This window comes from Palaemon carinicauda, chromosome 22 (assembly GCF_036898095.1).
Source record: "Palaemon carinicauda isolate YSFRI2023 chromosome 22, ASM3689809v2, whole genome shotgun sequence".
NCBI lineage: Eukaryota > Metazoa > Arthropoda > Malacostraca > Decapoda > Palaemonidae > Palaemon > Palaemon carinicauda.
Window position 1 is genome coordinate 12,853,419 of NC_090746.1, and position 18,247 is coordinate 12,871,665.

General features: G+C 54.8%; 1 long non-coding RNA gene across 1 annotated transcript in view; it reads left to right on the forward strand.

Moving 5' to 3' along the window:
* LOC137615794 (uncharacterized) overlaps positions 1-18,247 on the forward strand; it is a 65,433-nt gene that overhangs the window by 28,291 nt on the left and 18,895 nt on the right. The window contains exon 2 of the long non-coding RNA XR_011039261.1: positions 11,770-11,880. This is a non-coding gene — a long non-coding RNA (uncharacterized lncRNA). The remainder of the gene's footprint in view (positions 1-11,769; positions 11,881-18,247) is intronic.

Genomic DNA, 18,247 nt, shown 5'->3' on the forward strand with positions numbered 1-18,247 from the left:
TCAAAATGCTGACTCTTCAGCACATAAGAGCCCTGCTGCCTCCAAAGGCTTACACAGTCTCAATAGAATTAGCTGACGCCTACTGGCACATTCCAATGAATTGCCAGGCCTCCTCCTACCTAGGATTCAGGCTTCAAAGAAGGCAGTACGCCTTCAGAGCCATGCCCTTCGGACTCAACATAGCAACCAAGGATCTTCACGAAGCTTGCAGAAACGATCGTCCAACAGCTACGCTCACAAGGCGTCCAGGTGATGGCTTAGCTGGACGATTAGTTGGTTTGGGCGGCAGTCTCAGAAGAATGCTTGCAAGCTTCCAGAAAGTTGACCCAATTCCTGGAACATCTGGGTTTCAAGATCAACACCGAAAAGTCTCGACTTTCTCCAGCTCAGAAGTTCCAATGGCTAGGAATCCATTGGAACCTTCAGTCACACCGTCTTTCCATCCCTCTGAAGAAAAGGAAGGAAATAGCAGGATCTGTCAAGAGACTCCTAAAATCCAAACGGATTTCAAGACGAGAACAAGAACGGGTGCTCGGCTCCCTCCAGTTCGCTTCAGTGATAGACCCAGTGCTAAGAGCACAGCTAAAGGATGCATCAGGTGTCTGGAGAAGATATGCATCCATTGCTCGAAGAGATCTCAAGAAACCTCTACCAACCAGGCTTCGTTCCCTCTTAAAGTCATGGTCGGAGGCAAAGAACCTGAAAAGATCAGTACCTCTTCAACTACCGCCTCCGTCGGTCGTTATCCACACGGATGCATCGCTAGAAGGGTGGGAGGGGGGTCACTCCCATCAACGGCAAGTTCAAGGAACATGGTCTCCCCTATTCAAGACGTTTCACCTCAACATCTTGGAGGCCATGGCGGTCCTTCTTACTCTGAAGAGGCTGTCTCCACGTCCCTCAGTCCACATCCGTCTGACTGTACAGCGATGTTGTCGTCAGATGTCTCAACCGTCAGGGCTCAAGATCGCCCCAACTCAACCAAGTGTTGCTAACCATCTTTCGCTTGGCAGACAAGAAAAGATGGCACCTCTCAGCAGTTCACCTACAAGGATTCCGTAACGTGACAGCGGATGCTCTATCCAGGACAACCCTGATAGTCGGAATGGTCCCTAGACGCAGACTCATTCTCCTTCATCTCCCCAACAAGTCCCGGAACTGCAGATCGACCTCTTCGCAACGAGCGACAACAAACAACTTCCTCGTTACGTGGCCCCTTACGAGAACCCCCGAGCGGAAGCGGTGGACGTCATGTCCCTGGATTGTAACAGATGGTCCAAGATTTACCTGTTCCCTCCACCCAACCTTCTGCTGAAAGTCCTCACCAAGCTGAGAACCTTCCAAGGAACAGCAGCCCTAGTGGCACCCAAGTGGCCCCAGAGCAACTGGTTCCCATTAATCCTGGAGTTACAACCCCAGCTAATTCCCCTGCTGGACCCAGTTCTTTCCCAGCAAGTTCAGACGCCGACTGTCTTCGCTTCATCAAGGAAAACCCGAGACCTACATCTCATGATTTTCTCTCCCTAGCCGTCAATAAGAGGTTTGGGATCTCGAAGAAAAGCTTGGATTTCTTAGAGGAATACAAAACAAAATCTACCAGAAGGCAATATGAGTCATCCTGGAAGAAGTGGGTGTCCTTTGTCAAGGCTAAAAATCCTACAGAAATATCTATAGACTTTTGTCTGTCCCTCTTTATTCACCTTCATGGACAGGGCTTGGCAGCCAACACGATTAACACCTGCAAATCGGCCTTGACAAGACCATTTCTTTATGCCTTCCAGGTAGACCTGTCTGATGACATCTTTAACAAGCTGCCAAAGGCATGTCCTAGACTCAGACCCGCATCCCTACCGAGACCCATCTCCTGGTCTCTTGACAAGGTGCTCCATTTTGCCTCGAAGTTTGGACAATGAGTCTTGCCCTCTGAAAGATTTGACTCCAAAAGTGATTTTCCTATTCGCTCTCGCCTCGGGAGCCCGAGTCGGTGAAATTGTGCCATTATCAAGAAAAGAGGGCCAGATACAGTTCGCTGAAACAGGCGAGCTTACCCTCTTTCCTGACCCAACGTTTCTCGCCAAGAACGAGCTACCCACCAAAAGGTGGGGCCCCTGGAGAACATGGTATACACTTATCTGTAGTGACATGTAACGGAAATCTCACAGGTCTCTATGGTCATCAGACCAAAGGAATATTGTTTAGAAGTCGAAGGCACTACAAAAGGGAAAAATCCACGATACATTAATTCTCTGGTACACTTCATTCATGTCATCCTGATGGACCCGCTCTTTTCTCTTATTTCCAGGCCTTGACAGGCCCCTCCCTCCCTATCTTATTGTATCATGGAGGCTGGCCTAAACGACTGAAGGAATGAGGAAGGCTCGCAACGGTGACATCAACCAAGATGGCGGCCAAACATGGCGGCGGTCATGACGTCACAGAGTACCGTAACAATAACGGAGGAGGAGAACTCTGTAACGGCTCCTCCCATAACTTGCCACTCTTCCCCCTCAAGGCGTTAACGCTATGTGGGGTGCAGATAGCTATGTGGCGTGTCGAGCATACGTCCCGTTATTATACGATATCCTAAAGGGAAACCTTATGGGTACTCGCGCCAGAAGTTAGAATTCTGTGAAACCTTTAGTTTAATTCTCTGGGAATATCTACTGTAGTCATATATACCCTCACAAAGCAACTGAAGGAACATGGCTATCTCGCCCGAAAACAGATTTCCGTTTATTACTAATGGTTAAAAGCTAATGATGTTTGTTCTGAATATCAACAACCTTTTACTTGTGGCTACTAGTTTCTTAGTAGCTTGGTTATCAGCTGCTACAGTTTAACGTTGGGTAGCTAATTGTTACTGGTAACTAATAAGCTTTAGTTTATTATTACTGACAGCTGCTACAAGTTATGTAATTACTAATAGTAGCTGTTAGTTGCTATTATTATTTAGTGGTAGGTGCTAATATCATTATTATTATTATTATTATTATTATTATTATTATTATTATTATTATTATTAATTGCTAAGCTACAACCAAGTTGGAAAAGCAGGATGCTATAAGCCCATGGGCCCCAACAGGGAAAATAGCCCAGTGAGGAAAGGAAACCAGGAAAAATAAAATGTTACCACTGAACAAATATAATGCAGTAGTTAACCCCTTATGTGAAGAAGAATTGTTAGGTAATATCAGTGGTGTCAGTTGTATGGGGACAGGAGAATCTGTAAAGAATAGGCCAGACTATTTGGTGTATGTGTAGCAAAGGGAAAGTGAACCATAACCAGAGAGAAGGATCCAATCTAGTACTGTTCTGTCTGGCCAGTCAAACGACTCCAAAACTCTCTAGTTACAGGTGCCAAGGACTATTTACTGGAATAGTATTTTAAGTGTTCACCTCTATTCAGTCCATTCAAATCGTCAGTATGTACTGTACCTGCAGCTGTATTTTATGTGATCTAATCTCATTTTTAGCCAGTTGATATATATTTTCAAGTTACAGTAATTCCTCTCGTTCAAAGAGTTGATTTGTTCGTACATATGATTCAAACCTTCGACCTTTAACTGCAGTGTGATTTCAGCACAAACACAATGAGGCAGCGCTACCTTCACTTTGACTTTGGCTGCTGAAGAGTACTGATATGTTTCTTGGCATTCGCATCTTGTCTTTTTTACTCTGGCGTATTCTTTGTGGGAGTAATTGGCTTTTGTTATGGTTCCTGTTAACCGTAGTTGTGTAACAGTTTCCTTCCTTACCTGCTGTTATTCAACGTCCTTGTTTCTTTAAGGCAGCACGTCTGTTGCTGTCCTATCCTTCGTGTTTGCGGCTGATCACGACCACAACAATAGCCTTGGCAAGATTTTTCTTGCACGTCATTGATGGTATGTTGGGTCAGAAGAGCTCTGCCAGTGTTTTAGAGGTGGTGTGCTGCCCCCCTCCTTCCCTCACCCCTCAGTGTCCCCTGATCTAAGAAGGCGCTAAGGACGTCACCGAGTAAAAGACATCAACACTTCATCCAAGAAGTCCTATTATATCTCTCCATGTGGGAGACTGTGTTCCATGAACCTCCCTTCTTGTGTGAGGGCCGATAAGTTGTTCCTCTTGCGGGAAGAAACGTTGACACATGGAACCCTAGAGTGTGTCTGGTGGAGGTGTTTTCACACAGTTTACCTCTTCACTGTCTTGTGCAGGGAGGAATATGAGTTGTCCTACTGTGGGAAGAAACGTAAGGTATCTCGACTCACACAGATTGACCATACGCACTGGCCCTTCTCTCTCTCTCTCTCTCTCTCTCTCTCTCTCTCTCTCTCTCTCTCTCTCTCTCTCTCTCTCTCTCTCTCTGTGTGTGTGCGCGCGCACGCTTCAGACACCCTTCTCCAAATGCACAAACTTCCAGGTGACTCCAAGCTGTCCTTTCAAGTTCTCTGAAGATGGTTGACTTCTTGGATCACGCTCACAAGATGCAGCAAACTCTGGAATATCTCGAAGTGCACTAACGCCTACACGCACAAAGATTATCCACAAACACGATCATCTCCACCCAACAGGCACGATTGAGTCCACTCGCTAAGTGTTCGTGTTTTACGTTCTAGATTACTTCCAGTGTCTAGACAGCCAAGTGATAAGAATACATCTGACCAATCCCTCCCTGGGTTTGCACTGGAAAAGTGTTATTTACAGGTAAAGATTCTTCCCATGTGAACGAGCTTAGTAGATTCTCATACTGAAAATGCTTTTTGTTCCGTAACCGAAATACAAACCACGCTATTTACATTGGGGGTTTACCTTTTAGCGCAGCTGAAATGGCGAGCCATTAGAATTTAACGAGGGTGTATTACCCCCGCGCTAGTTAGCGGGGGGGTAGGGGAGTGGTAGCTAGCTACCCCTCCCCCCCTCACACACAGATGAATGCTCACTTTCACTTTTGGCTCGGACTGTGACAGACGTCTCTGTCTTGGTCTTCTCTTGGCAGCCATTGTTTGTTTTGTCTTTACTTAAGCGCTTACTTTTCTTTTACTCAGTATATATGTAAACATGTTTTCATGTTTGTATATATATTTGAGTATAGAAATCAGTAAGTGTCCTTTTCAGAGTTGTGTGTGTAGTGCACGATATCTACGTGAAGTCCTCGGCAGTTAGGCCACCACGGCGTAATTTTATGGGTGGCGATCGAGTTTGACTTCGGTCTTTCTCTCTCTCTCTCTCTCTTGAGGTCGTTCACCCTTTTACGTGTTACTACGCCCTTGTAGCTTCCTTTCCGTGTGGGGGGGTTGCTACGCCGTACGTTTGTCTCATTTAGTTTATGAATCTAATTGTAGTTGTTAATTTTTCAGCTTGTAGAACGATTCCTTTCGGAGTTTTCGTTCTTTCTTTAGTGTTCATTCATTTTTAAATTACATAATTACATAGTTTCATAATTATAATTGTTATAATTCTGTTTTGGTTACAGCTCTCCTTCCGTGAGTGTAAGTGGTTGTGAGGGCACGTGCCTGTTGTGTAATTCTTGTTTCCTTTCCCTCGGGATTCCTCTTCGGAGCCTTCCCGGGGAATGAATGTGTACTAATGATTTTTGTTTTATTTTTTTACAGTTACCGATCTAGTTCGTTTCTGTAATATGGCAACGGTGTGAGCTGTCTTGTTGAGGCCTGGGGATTCGGCTGTTGGTGCCTCCCCCCCTTGTATTTTCGTCAGGGGCGTGTCTCCTTCTACTGGAAGTACTCCCGTGATGACGAACAGCTCTCCAGTTCATTTTAGAACTCTCAGGAGGCTTGCCTCCTTGAGCGGGTAACTTTCCTTCCGAGGGAAGTTTTTCCTGTCCAGGCTTGAGTTTTTTCCCTTTTGGGGGGTTCTTCTCTTGCCTTTTTTTTTTTTCGTGCGACGATGCTCTTGGTGCTGAGCGGTCACACCTGCAGTTTCGCTCAAGGGGCTGGGCAACTGCAGGAGCCCCTCTTCGAAGGATTGCTCCTTTTAGCTCACTGGCTGACCAGTCTCTTCTACGAAGTGTTTCTCTTTCGTTCGCGAGAGAGTACACTCATAGAGACTCCTCTTCGGAGGATTCTTCTGCTGCTGTTGCTGTTGGCCTCCTTCGCCGTAAGGCCCACCGTCCGCCTCGTCGTAAGGGCCTCTCATCTCCCTATAAGGGTGCTAAGAGGCGCCTTTTTGAATCTCCGTTTGCAGCCTACAACTCCTTCTTCTTGATCTTCCGCCTTGGTGCAGATGGACAGCAGTCTGATCTCGTCTTCCGACGGGCAACGGTCTTCCCGACGGACAACGGTCTTCCAACGGACATCAGTCTCCCGGCGGACAGGCAACGGTCTTCCGATGGACATCTGTCTCCCGACGGACAACGTTCCCTTCGGGGCAAAGGGTTGCCTCCCACGGGGGTTTTTCCCTTGCGTGTCAGGGTTCCCCTGCGCGCCCTTCTGCTGTGTTCTCTCCTGCTCAGTGTTAGCGCACAGGCGCTCTCCTGCTCATCAGCGCTTCCTGATCGCTAGCGCTCTCCTGTTCGCCAGCGCTCTCCTGTTCGTCAGCGCTCTCATGATGATCATCCCTGCTGTTCCTGTAGGTTCCTGTTACGCGCCCTGTGCGCCCACGTTCGCCCTCGCGATCTAGAACTTCGGTTCAGGTCTGGGTCAAGGACTCTTCTTCTATGCGCAGGCTTCCACGCTTTGCCTTCTGCTCGTCAGCGATCATCAGCTCGCCAGCGATCATCAGCTCACCAGCAATCACCTGCTCGCCAGCGTTCGCCAGCGCGCACAGGCGATTTTAGTATCTCCTATTCAACAGCGTTATACACGTCAGCGATCACCTGTCTCTCGGCGATATCCGGATCGCCCGCGTGTGTTACAGCCGGCGCGCCAACGTTCTGCAACGCTTCTGAAGGAACATGGTTCACTAGCTACTAGCTCGCCATCGCGCGATCGCCCACCTGCGCATGCTGCTCGCCATCGCGCGATCGCCCACCTGCACATGCTGCTTGTCATCGCTCGCCATCGCGCGATCGCTCACCTGCGCATGCTGCTCGCCATCGCGCTATCGCTCACCTGCGCATGCTGCTCGCCATCGCTCGCCAACGCGTCAACATGCCACAACGCGCCATCGCCAACCTGCGCGTCAGCGCTCACCAGCTCACCACCGATCGCCTGTTGATCCACATCGCCTGCACGCCCGCGTGACCGCTCGCCTGCGCACCCGTGCGACCGCTCGCCTGCGCACCCGTGCGACCGCTCGCCTGCGCGCCCGTGCGACCGCTCGCCTGCGCGCCCGTGCGACCGTTCGCCTGCGCGACCGCTCGCCCGCGCGACCGCTCGCCTGCGCGACCGCTCGCCCGCGCGACCGCTCGCCTGCGCGCCCACGCGATCATTCGTCTGCGCGCCCACACGCCCACGTGCCTGCACGTCTACGCTCATGCGCGTCCGCGCACATGCTCTCCAATGTTTGCGCGGGCCGACGGTGTCCCGCCGCGCGGGCCGACGGTGTCCCGCCGCGCGGGCCGACGGTGTCCCGCCGCGCGGGCCGACGGTGTCCCGCCGCGCGGGCCGACGGTGTCCCGCCGCGCGGGCCGACGGTGTCCCGCCGCGCGGGCCGACGGTGTCCCGCCGCGCGGGCCGACGGTGTCCCGCCGCGCGGGCCGACGGTGTCCCGCCGCGCGGGCCGACGGTGTCCCGCCGCGCGGGCCGACGGTGTCCCGCCGCGCGGGCCGACGGTGTCCCGCCGCGCGGGCCGACGGTGTCCCGCCGCGCGGGCCGACGGTGTCCCGCCGCGCGGGCCGACGGTGTCCCGCCGCGCGGGCCGACGGTGTCCCGCCGCGCGGGCCGACGGTGTCCCGCCGCGCGGGCCGACGGTGTCCCGCCGCGCGGGCCGACGGTGTCCCGCCGCGCGGGCCGACGGTGTCCCGCCGCGCGGGCCGACGGTGTCCCGCCGCGCGGGCCGACGGTGTCCCGCCGCGCGGGCCGACGGTGTCCCGCCGCGCGGGCCGACGGTGTCCCGCCGCGCGGGCCGACGGTGTCCCGCCGCGCGGGCCGACGGTGTCCCGCCGCGCGGGCCGACGGTGTCCCGCCGCGCGGGCCGACGGTGTCCCGCCGCGCGGGCCGACGGTGTCCCGCCGCGCGGGCCGACGGTGTCCCGCCGCGCGGGCCGACGGTGTCCCGCCGCGCGGGCCGACGGTGTCCCGCCGCGCGGGCCGACGGTGTCCCGCCGCGCGGGCCGACGGTGTCCCGCCGCGCGGGCCGACGGTGTCCCGCCGCGCGGGCCGACGGTGTCCCGCCGCGCGGGCCGACGGTGTCCCGCCGCGCGGGCCGACGGTGTCCCGCCGCGCGGGCCGACGGTGTCCCGCCGCGCGGGCCGACGGTGTCCCGCCGCGCGGGCCGACGGTGTCCCGCCGCGCGGGCCGACGGTGTCCCGCCGCGCGGGCCGACGGTGTCCCGCCGCGCGGGCCGACGGTGTCCCGCCGCGCGGGCCGACGGTGTCCCGCCGCGCGGGCCGACGGTGTCCCGCCGCGCGGGCCGACGGTGTCCCGCCGCGCGGGCCGACGGTGTCCCGCCGCGCGGGCCGACGGTGTCCCGCCGCGCGGGCCGACGGTGTCCCGCCGCGCGGGCCGACGGTGTCCCGCCGCGCGGGCCGACGGTGTCCCGCCGCGCGGGCCGACGGTGTCCCGCCGCGCGGGCCGACGGTGTCCCGCCGCGCGGGCCGACGGTGTCCCGCCGCGCGGGCCGACGGTGTCCCGCCGCGCGGGCCGACGGTGTCCCGCCGCGCGGGCCGACGGTGTCCCGCCGCGCGGGCCGACGGTGTCCCGCCGCGCGGGCCGACGGTGTCCCGCCGCGCGGGCCGACGGTGTCCCGCCGCGCGGGCCGACGGTGTCCCGCCGCGCGGGCCGACGGTGTCCCGCCGCGCGGGCCGACGGTGTCCCGCCGCGCGGGCCGACGGTGTCCCGCCGCGCGGGCCGACGGTGTCCCGCCGCGCGGGCCGACGGTGTCCCGCCGCGCGGGCCGACGGTGTCCCGCCGCGCGGGCCGACGGTGTCCCGCCGCGCGGGCCGACGGTGTCCCGCCGCGCGGGCCGACGGTGTCCCGCCGCGCGGGCCGACGGTGTCCCGCCGCGCGGGCCGACGGTGTCCCGCCGCGCGGGCCGACGGTGTCCCGCCGCGCGGGCCGACGGTGTCCCGCCGCGCGGGCCGACGGTGTCCCGCCGCGCGGGCCGACGGTGTCCCGCCGCGCGGGCCGACGGTGTCCCGCCGCGCGGGCCGACGGTGTCCCGCCGCGCGGGCCGACGGTGTCCCGCCGCGCGGGCCGACGGTGTCCCGCCGCGCGGGCCGACGGTGTCCCGCCGCGCGGGCCGACGGTGTCCCGCCGCGCGGGCCGACGGTGTCCCGCCGCGCGGGCCGACGGTGTCCCGCCGCGCGGGCCGACGGTGTCCCGCCGCGCGGGCCGACGGTGTCCCGCCGCGCGGGCCGACGGTGTCCCGCCGCGCGGGCCGACGGTGTCCCGCCGCGCGGGCCGACGGTGTCCCGCCGCGCGGGCCGACGGTGTCCCGCCGCGCGGGCCGACGGTGTCCCGCCGCGCGGGCCGACGGTGTCCCGCCGCGCGGGCCGACGGTGTCCCGCCGCGCGGGCCGACGGTGTCCCGCCGCGCGGGCCGACGGTGTCCCGCCGCGCGGGCCGACGGTGTCCCGCCGCGCGGGCCGACGGTGTCCCGCCGCGCGGGCCGACGGTGTCCCGCCGCGCGGGCCGACGGTGTCCCGCCGCGCGGGCCGACGGTGTCCCGCCGCGCGGGCCGACGGTGTCCCGCCGCGCGGGCCGACGGTGTCCCGCCGCGCGGGCCGACGGTGTCCCGCCGCGCGGGCCGACGGTGTCCCGCCGCGCGGGCCGACGGTGTCCCGCCGCGCGGGCCGACGGTGTCCCGCCGCGCGGGCCGACGGTGTCCCGCCGCGCGGGCCGACGGTGTCCCGCCGCGCGGGCCGACGGTGTCCCGCCGCGCGGGCCGACGGTGTCCCGCCGCGCGGGCCGACGGTGTCCCGCCGCGCGGGCCGACGGTGTCCCGCCGCGCGGGCCGACGGTGTCCCGCCGCGCGGGCCGACGGTGTCCCGCCGCGCGGGCCGACGGTGTCCCGCCGCGCGGGCCGACGGTGTCCCGCCGCGCGGGCCGACGGTGTCCCGCCGCGCGGGCCGACGGTGTCCCGCCGCGCGGGCCGACGGTGTCCCGCCGCGCGGGCCGACGGTGTCCCGCCGCGCGGGCCGACGGTGTCCCGCCGCGCGGGCCGACGGTGTCCCGCCGCGCGGGCCGACGGTGTCCCGCCGCGCGGGCCGACGGTGTCCCGCCGCGCGGGCCGACGGTGTCCCGCCGCGCGGGCCGACGGTGTCCCGCCGCGCGGGCCGACGGTGTCCCGCCGCGCGGGCCGACGGTGTCCCGCCGCGCGGGCCGACGGTGTCCCGCCGCGCGGGCCGACGGTGTCCCGCCGCGCGGGCCGACGGTGTCCCGCCGCGCGGGCCGACGGTGTCCCGCCGCGCGGGCCGACGGTGTCCCGCCGCGCGGGCCGACGGTGTCCCGCCGCGCGGGCCGACGGTGTCCCGCCGCGCGGGCCGACGGTGTTCCCTAAGCTTGTTATTTAACTCATAAGTAATATTCCAACAATGTTGGCTGTCTCTGACCCTCCACCAAGGGTGTCCATCAGCTATGTATATATATCCACCCGGTAAGTCAGATGATTAAAAATGATATTTTCATTATAAAATCAATTTTTGAACATACCCGGTGGATATATATGATTTCACTCCCTCCCTCCTCCCCTCTAGAGACCTATGGGCATGGAAAATCTGAAGATGCAGGGAGTGGTTCTAAGTACCGTAGCGTGATGTCGCACTGGTGGTACACCTGGCTACTCCGTCTGCGATTGCCGCGAGTTTTGAATTTCTGCCGGGACGTCAGAGACTAAAGCTATATATATATCCACTGGGTAAGTATGTTCAAAAATTTATTTTATAATGAAAATATAATTTTTCCCAAGAATACTTTTTTGTTAAGGGATTCATATGTTTGCCAAACTTGCTTAGTGCTATGAGATCGGACACTTCTCAATGTTCTTCAGTGATTTTCAGGTCACATAACTTATGGCAACTGCATTGTCCCTGCACTTCCATCACACAATAGGATGGAAGAATATCCTTGGAGCGTTACCACTTGTAGAGGCTACGTGATCTCTCCTTCACAAGTGCTGAGGTTTCCTTGAGCCCTGTCCTATGCTTTTTGTTTTCAATGGAATGTTCCGATTGTTCCTCCTGGGTAAGAAATTCAAGTATGGTTTTGTTTTGTTAGCAAGGTACAAGGATATGCACTAAGAATGTACCCCACACCTAGTAGTCTGACTGACACATGGTACGGGAGTTCGAGCACCCTCTACGTATACTTGGTTCTCAAAAGTATGCACTTGTGGTAAAAATAAACTGCTATCTCTCTCTCTCTCTCTCTCTCTCTCTCTCTCTCTCTCTCTCTCTCTCTCTCTCTCTCTCTCTCTCTCTCTCTCTCTCTCTCAAAATTATCTTGCCTAGACTTTTTCTTTTCAAAAATTATTTTTGCTAGAAAAGGATCTGTGATGTAGATCAGTGGTTTTACTAACATATTGTTAAATATTGTAGAGTTATCTTTATGGAGTGCAGTACCTAAATACATTGTATTGCAGGGTATATTTACAATTCAATATATTGTAGATTGCATTTCATGTTTTATTAGTTTTAATTTATGCATTTGAAGTTTTTAAATATCTCTATTATTCACCAGGGAAGTACTAATTGCAAAGGAGCTCAGTTAATGTATGTGATCTTCCTGGTACCAAGTGCCTCACCACTGGTGTCTCACAAGACTCCATAAACCTTCAGCCTGGCTTGCCAGGTAAGCTTGCTATATGTCTTCTAGAAAATGTCTTATTTTGTATGAAATAAACAATTCAGTACTGTACTTCACATTAAATTTATATCATCAATTTTATATCATCAATTTTATTAGAATGCAAGATGTGTGTATTATTCAGTGAAAATCGAAGCACGAATAATGGTACTTTTTTTGTTTTTAAGGTCACTCAGTGAATGGCAGAGACAAGGGTCTTAAAAAATGTCCTAGAGAAAGACCATCTACTGTGTATATATATATAAATATATATATAGATAGATAGATAGATAGATATAACGGATTTTGAGCGAAGCGAAAAAAGGGATTTTGACGAAGGAAAAATCTATTTCTGGGGAGAGACCTGTGGCGCCCGGTGAAAAGTCCTTCTTGTATATCTTTTCTGATAAAACCTTCCAATTATACCAGAGAAAGATAAAAGCATGGAATGCTGAGGTTACAACCCTCGCGCGAGCACCTTTTGGGTGTCGTGTATAAAGCAAAGGCGCGTGAAATCCGCTATTCACAGGTTGTCTTCCATTTAGTTAATTCCTTCGTCAAAGGGATGGGCCGATACAGAGGCCCTAGACACACCCCCATCGCCGCACCACCCACGCCACGACGCGAGCGCCATCTGAACAACATCCTTCTGTATTGGCCATGATGGCTTGGAAAGGAAAGGGTGGGATCGTGTAAAATAAGGGGAAGGGTTTCACCGGGCGCCACAGGTCTCTCCCCAGAAATAGATTTTTCCTTCGTCAAAATCCCTTTTCTGGGTCGAACCTGTGGCGCCCGGTGAAAATGTACCAGAGAATGCCTTCCAAGCCCAACAATAACTACTAATTTAATAAGGGGAGAGAAACAACACCATGTAAAGAAAATCATATATAATTAAGGTAAGTAGGCATAAAATATAAACTAGCCACAGGGCATAGTGAGAGTAAGGATAAACAAACATGATAACAAGGAAACCTCTGAGTATCAGAGGAAAACATGCAACAAAACTGACATGGCTAAGAATATCCCAACCTTATAACAACGGAAAACAATAATAGTTACAATCATATTAACCTAATATGTAATACACTAGGGCTAACGAACCACCAAGGAAGCGGCGTCGTGGTGCGAGTGGCGGGTAAGAGGGAGAAGAGAAGAGATGGATGAAAGGAAGAACAAAAGATCAATGGGGAGAGATAAGGCTCCCAGCTGCAACCGTTGGGTATTTAAGAGCCTGTAAGTTCTTTAGATAGTGGCGTTTGAAGACCATAGGAGATTTCCAACCCGTGTACTTCTTAAGGTTATCAAAGTCCATATTCTGGGAATAGTTGATGGAGGTAGCTATCGATCGGATATCATGAGCATGGGGAAATGATCCCGGATTGGCTTGTTTAATGAAGTATAGGATCTGTTGCCTAATGCCACGTATGGAAATGGTACCTCCTTGTTCTCTGATAAACAAGGGGCCAGACGATCGGGTAGCAGTCCTGGCTAAAAAGGCCCTGAGAGTGGTGACCGGACATAGAGAAGTATCTTGGAGAAGAGGAATAATCTTCCAAGGGGACCACCTATTTTGGGGGTCCTCGTTCTTAGCTAGGAACGCCCTGTCTGGTGAAAGAAGTACCTCACCTGAAGGGAGGAAATCCATGTTCTCTGAGTTTCGTGAGAGAGCTGCTAGTTCTGAGATTCTGGAACCCGAGGCCAAAGTTGTTAGAAATAAAGTCTTCCTAAGAAGAGTGATATAAGAGCAGGATTCGTTGTCCGTGTCGGAGGCCAGTTTGAGGACATCATTTAGAGACCAAGAGACCTTTTGAGGACGAACCGAAGGTCGAAGCCTAGCACATGCTTTTGGAATAGATGAGAAATAAGACTCCGCCAGGTTAATGTTAAACCCAACCAGGAAGACTTTCCTCAGAGCTGACTTAATGGTGGTTATAGTGCTAGCTGCTAGGCCTTTGTCAAAAATGGACCTAAAGAAGGAGATGGCTAAATTAGGAGTCATAACCGAATGGTCTGAAGTCCTTAAGAAATCCGCTAGTTTCTTAACCGCCGAATCATATTGGCGAATCGTTGAGTCCCTTTTGTCTGATTCTATAAAGAGGACATTATCTGGGTCGATGTTTGCGTCCCTACGTGCCGCAAACTTCATGAAATCCACAAAGTTAGGGTTTTGGCTATCCTTGAGGAATCTGACACAGTCCGAGTTTGGACCACCTGGGTCAGTTTGGGGAATGGGATCCGGAAGGGATGGAGTTTCAACTCGAGGAGGAGAGGAAACCAACTGCTCTTTGGCCAGTGAGGTGCCACTAAAGCTACTGCCCCGTTGAAGGAGCGGAGTTTGTGCAAGACTTTCAGTAGAAGATTCACTGGAGGGAATAAGAAGATCTTCTGCCAATGGTTCCAATCCAGGGTTAATGCGTCCATGGCATAAGCCTGAGGGTCCAGGTTCGGTGTCACATAACATGGGAGTTTGTGATTGAGTCGGGTCGCGAATAGATCTACCTGGAGACCTGGAACCAGTCTGAGTATCCACCGGAAGGAGTGCATGTCCAGGGACCACTCCGATTCCAGTGGGCTCGTCCTGGATAATGCGTCTGCTATCACATTCTGGACTCCTGCTAGGTGAGTTGCTGACTGGAACCAGTCTTTGTCGGCTGCCAAGGTGAAGATAGTGACCAGGATCTGATTCAGGTTGGGTGATTTGGACCCCCCCCTGTTGAGGCAGTGGACTACGGCCGTGCTGTCTGAGACTACTCTGATGTGGGTCGACCTCGGAGGGGAGATTCTCTTCAGGGTCAAGAACACCGCCATGGCTTCGAGAACATTGATATGGAACTGTCTCATGGCGGGTGACCAAGAGCCCTGAAACATCTGATGTTGGGAGTAACCCCCCCAACCACTCAGAGACGCATCGGTATGAATTGTCACTTGTGGAGAGGGGAACTGTAGAGGAACCGACTTGGAGAGGTTCCTCCGATCGGACCATGGTTGTAGTCTCATTTTCAAGACAGAGGGGATCTTCGAGGTCTTGTCTCTTAAAGGTATTGTCGCCCTCTTTCTCCAAACTCGATTGATGTCTTTGAGTTTGGCTTTTAATAGGAGATCGGTCAGTGAGGCAAACTGGAGTAGGCCGAGGACTCGTTCTAAAGCTCTTCTGGACACCTGTTTGTGTTTGAGAAAGTTCCTGACCTTGGAAGCTATCTCCCTCACCTTCTTGGGAGGAAGGGAGAGCTTGTGCTTTGAGAGGTCCCAACGGATGCCTAACCATTCGAAGAGGCTTGATGGTTGTAGGCGGGACTTCCGGAGGTTGACTTGGAAGCCCAGTTTGGCGAGAAAATGGAGTACCTTCGACGTAGCTCTGTTGCATTCCTGGTGCGACTGGGCCCAAATGAGCCAATCGTCCAGATAGGCGACGATTTGTATCCCTTGGTGTCTGAGTTGCTCGAGCACCGTCTCCCCCAGTTTCGTGAATATCCTGGGGGCAATGCTGAGACCGAAGGGCATGACTTTGAATGCGAAGGCTCTCTTGCCGAGACGGAAGCCTAGGTAAGGAGAGAAGTTTCGAGCTACTGGGACATGATAATAGGCGTCGGTAAGATCGATAGAGGTGGTGACGGCCCCACGGGGAAGTAAGGTCCGTACCTGAGAGATAGTCAGCATACGGAACTTGTCGCAAAGGATGTAAGAGTTGAGCTTCGACAAGTCCAGAACTACCCTCAACGCCGACGAGTCTTTCTTCGGGACTGTAAACAGGCGGCCTTGGAATTTCAGGGATCGAACCCGCTTGATTGCTCTCTTCTTGAGTAACTCCGCAGTGTACTCTTCCAGGATGGGAGTGGGTCTCTGGAAGAAGGTCACCGGTGGAGGAGGGGATCCCTGTGACCATTTCCAACCCAAGCCCCTTGATATTATGCTGTGAGCCCATGGACTGAAGGTCCAATGATCCCAGAAGTGATAAAGTCTCCCTCCTACCGGCATCACATCATTGGGAGGGAGTGAACTTAGGGCCCCTCCCTCCACGGGAACCCCTTGCTCTAGGCCCGCCGCGTTGGCGGAACTGTCCTCTACCTCTGGAACTCCCTCTTTGGTATCCACGAAAGGAACCGGAGGATTCGTAGGCAGGGTTGTATGCAGGTGAGGGCATCCAAGAGGGGTTGGGCTGTGTACCAGAGGGAGCAGCGAGGTAGACTACCTGCTGAGGAGGCGCCTGTTGTCGAGAAGTCGAGGCCGCGGAAGGCTGTGGGGACGAGGTAGCCCGGGCCGCCTTGTAAGGACTAAACCTCTGCTTCTTCTTGAAGAACGTGTGTCTCTGGGGTTCGAACCTCTTTTTGGCTGAGAGACCCCACCTTACCTGCAAATTCTGGTTTGCCCTCGCTGCGTCCTGAAGAACCTTATCCACCTCGGTCTGAGGGAAGAGGGTCTTACCCCAGCAGGAGGAAGCTATCAGTCTGTTCGGCTCATGCCTGATGGTGGCCTCCGACAGAACGAACTTCCTGCAACTAACCCGCGCTGACCAGAAGTCATGGAGATCTATTTGGTAGGATAGCAGCTGGTTCTTTGTGGCGACTCTGAACAGCGTTTCCTCTGGGTAAAGAGATGCTAGGGACTCCATGGAGGTGATGGATTGGAGGGACCTAGCAAGTCTAGTACGGGTCTCGAACTCAGTTTTGAGAAGACTCTCTATTAATCTGGGAAGCTTCTCAGAGAAAAGAGTAGAGGCACAGTCCGGGTCTAGTTTCCCCACCGTGAAGGTAGAGGCCGCAGCATCCCAGGCTGCCGAGGAACCCGGAATAAGCAAAGAGGTGGGGTCCGTCTCCTTGAGAGCCGGCATGGAAGAGCCTTCTTTGATGGCCTGTATAGTCAGCTCTGTGACTTTGTCTATGAGCGGCAAAGAGATGGAGGCCGCTGTCGTAAAAATAGTGTAGGAACCTTTGTGTGGGGTGAGCTTGGAGTTAATACACCCCCACTCTGATAGTGTTCTGGCCCAGATAGCCTGGGCCTGCTCTTTTGGAAATATGACCGTTTCCTTCGGTACCTTGTCCATACGGACCAATGCATGTTCCTTTAACCGTACAAAACCATTGAACGGGAATGCTAGGCCCGGGGGATAGAACTCCAGGTCCTCTAGAGGGCGGGTGCCCATGCCCTCCAGAGTTAGGGAACCATCTACGAATGGAGCATGCAAAGCAAACCGCCAAGGATTGTTTTTATCGAAGGGCGGCAGCTTCGATGCGTCTGGGGCAGAAGGGGGAGGAAACTGAGTTCCGGCGCGGATCAGAGTAGCCATCATATCCTTAATCTCTGTTATTGCACCAGAGTGATGTTGAACTTGATCCCTGACCAATCCTTTGATCAGTTGGATGGGGAGGAGATCAGCCCAGGGTACCTGAAAGTCACCCGTTGGTTTTTTCTTGGATTTGGTAGACTTAGACTTCTTAGGAGTAGTGGTTTTACGAGGAGCAATATGAATATCAGGAGCTGTCGAGGGTCCGGGGACCGGTGACATTGATACTGGCAAAGCTGAAGTCTTATAAGTTCGAAGTGGCTTCACCTTGGGTCGTACGGAGGCAGAGGGATCCCGAGGAGAAGCCTTAGAGTTATCAAAACCTAGAAAGGAAGAGGTAGGAGAGGGAGTAGGAGAGAAAAGGGTTTCCACCAACTCGGCACCACTTACCTGCTCGTCCCTGGGTTCTACGTCTATATCCAGACCCGCCATGTCCATCGGTACGAGGGGTTCGTCCTCCACGGAAATGGTAGCCCTGACTTCTTCAATTAAAGGGGCAGCAAGGTCAGGGGAGACTGCAGCAGTAGTCGAGCCTGGGAAGAGACGGGAGGCCATATCCCCATCGAGGAGATAGGGTGTGCCAGACGGGGCATTCCTGCCAAAGCCCGACACCCACGGACGAAGAGTAGCCCTTGCTGACCGAAGAGAGACATCATCGGCCTGTAAGATTTGCAGTGATTAGTGATGGAGGAGGGGTTTGCCCTCCCAAATATACTGTGTATATCATAATCATGTCTATATTAGTGTCTGCCAACGAGAAATAAGGAACAAAGGGAAAACCCACATACATCATCATTCAGCAGAACTGACAACAACTCGTAACAGAACGAGCACAAATCCGGGAACCACACTGGGTATTGGGCCTGTCCCGGTTCCTGGATAAAGGGAATGGAGCAGTGAGCATGAGACCGGCAGAGGTCGTGCCCAACGGGGTCGCTGAACGAGGCAGAGCATCCTTCAGCAGTACAACGGGCCTTCTGTAAAAGAAAGGAGACATGAGTCTGGTGTTGCTTGAAACTCTGATAAGGGATAAAAAACCTATTATTTTAGAGTTCCGGCACTCACTGAATTCCCTAAGCACCCATATTGCAT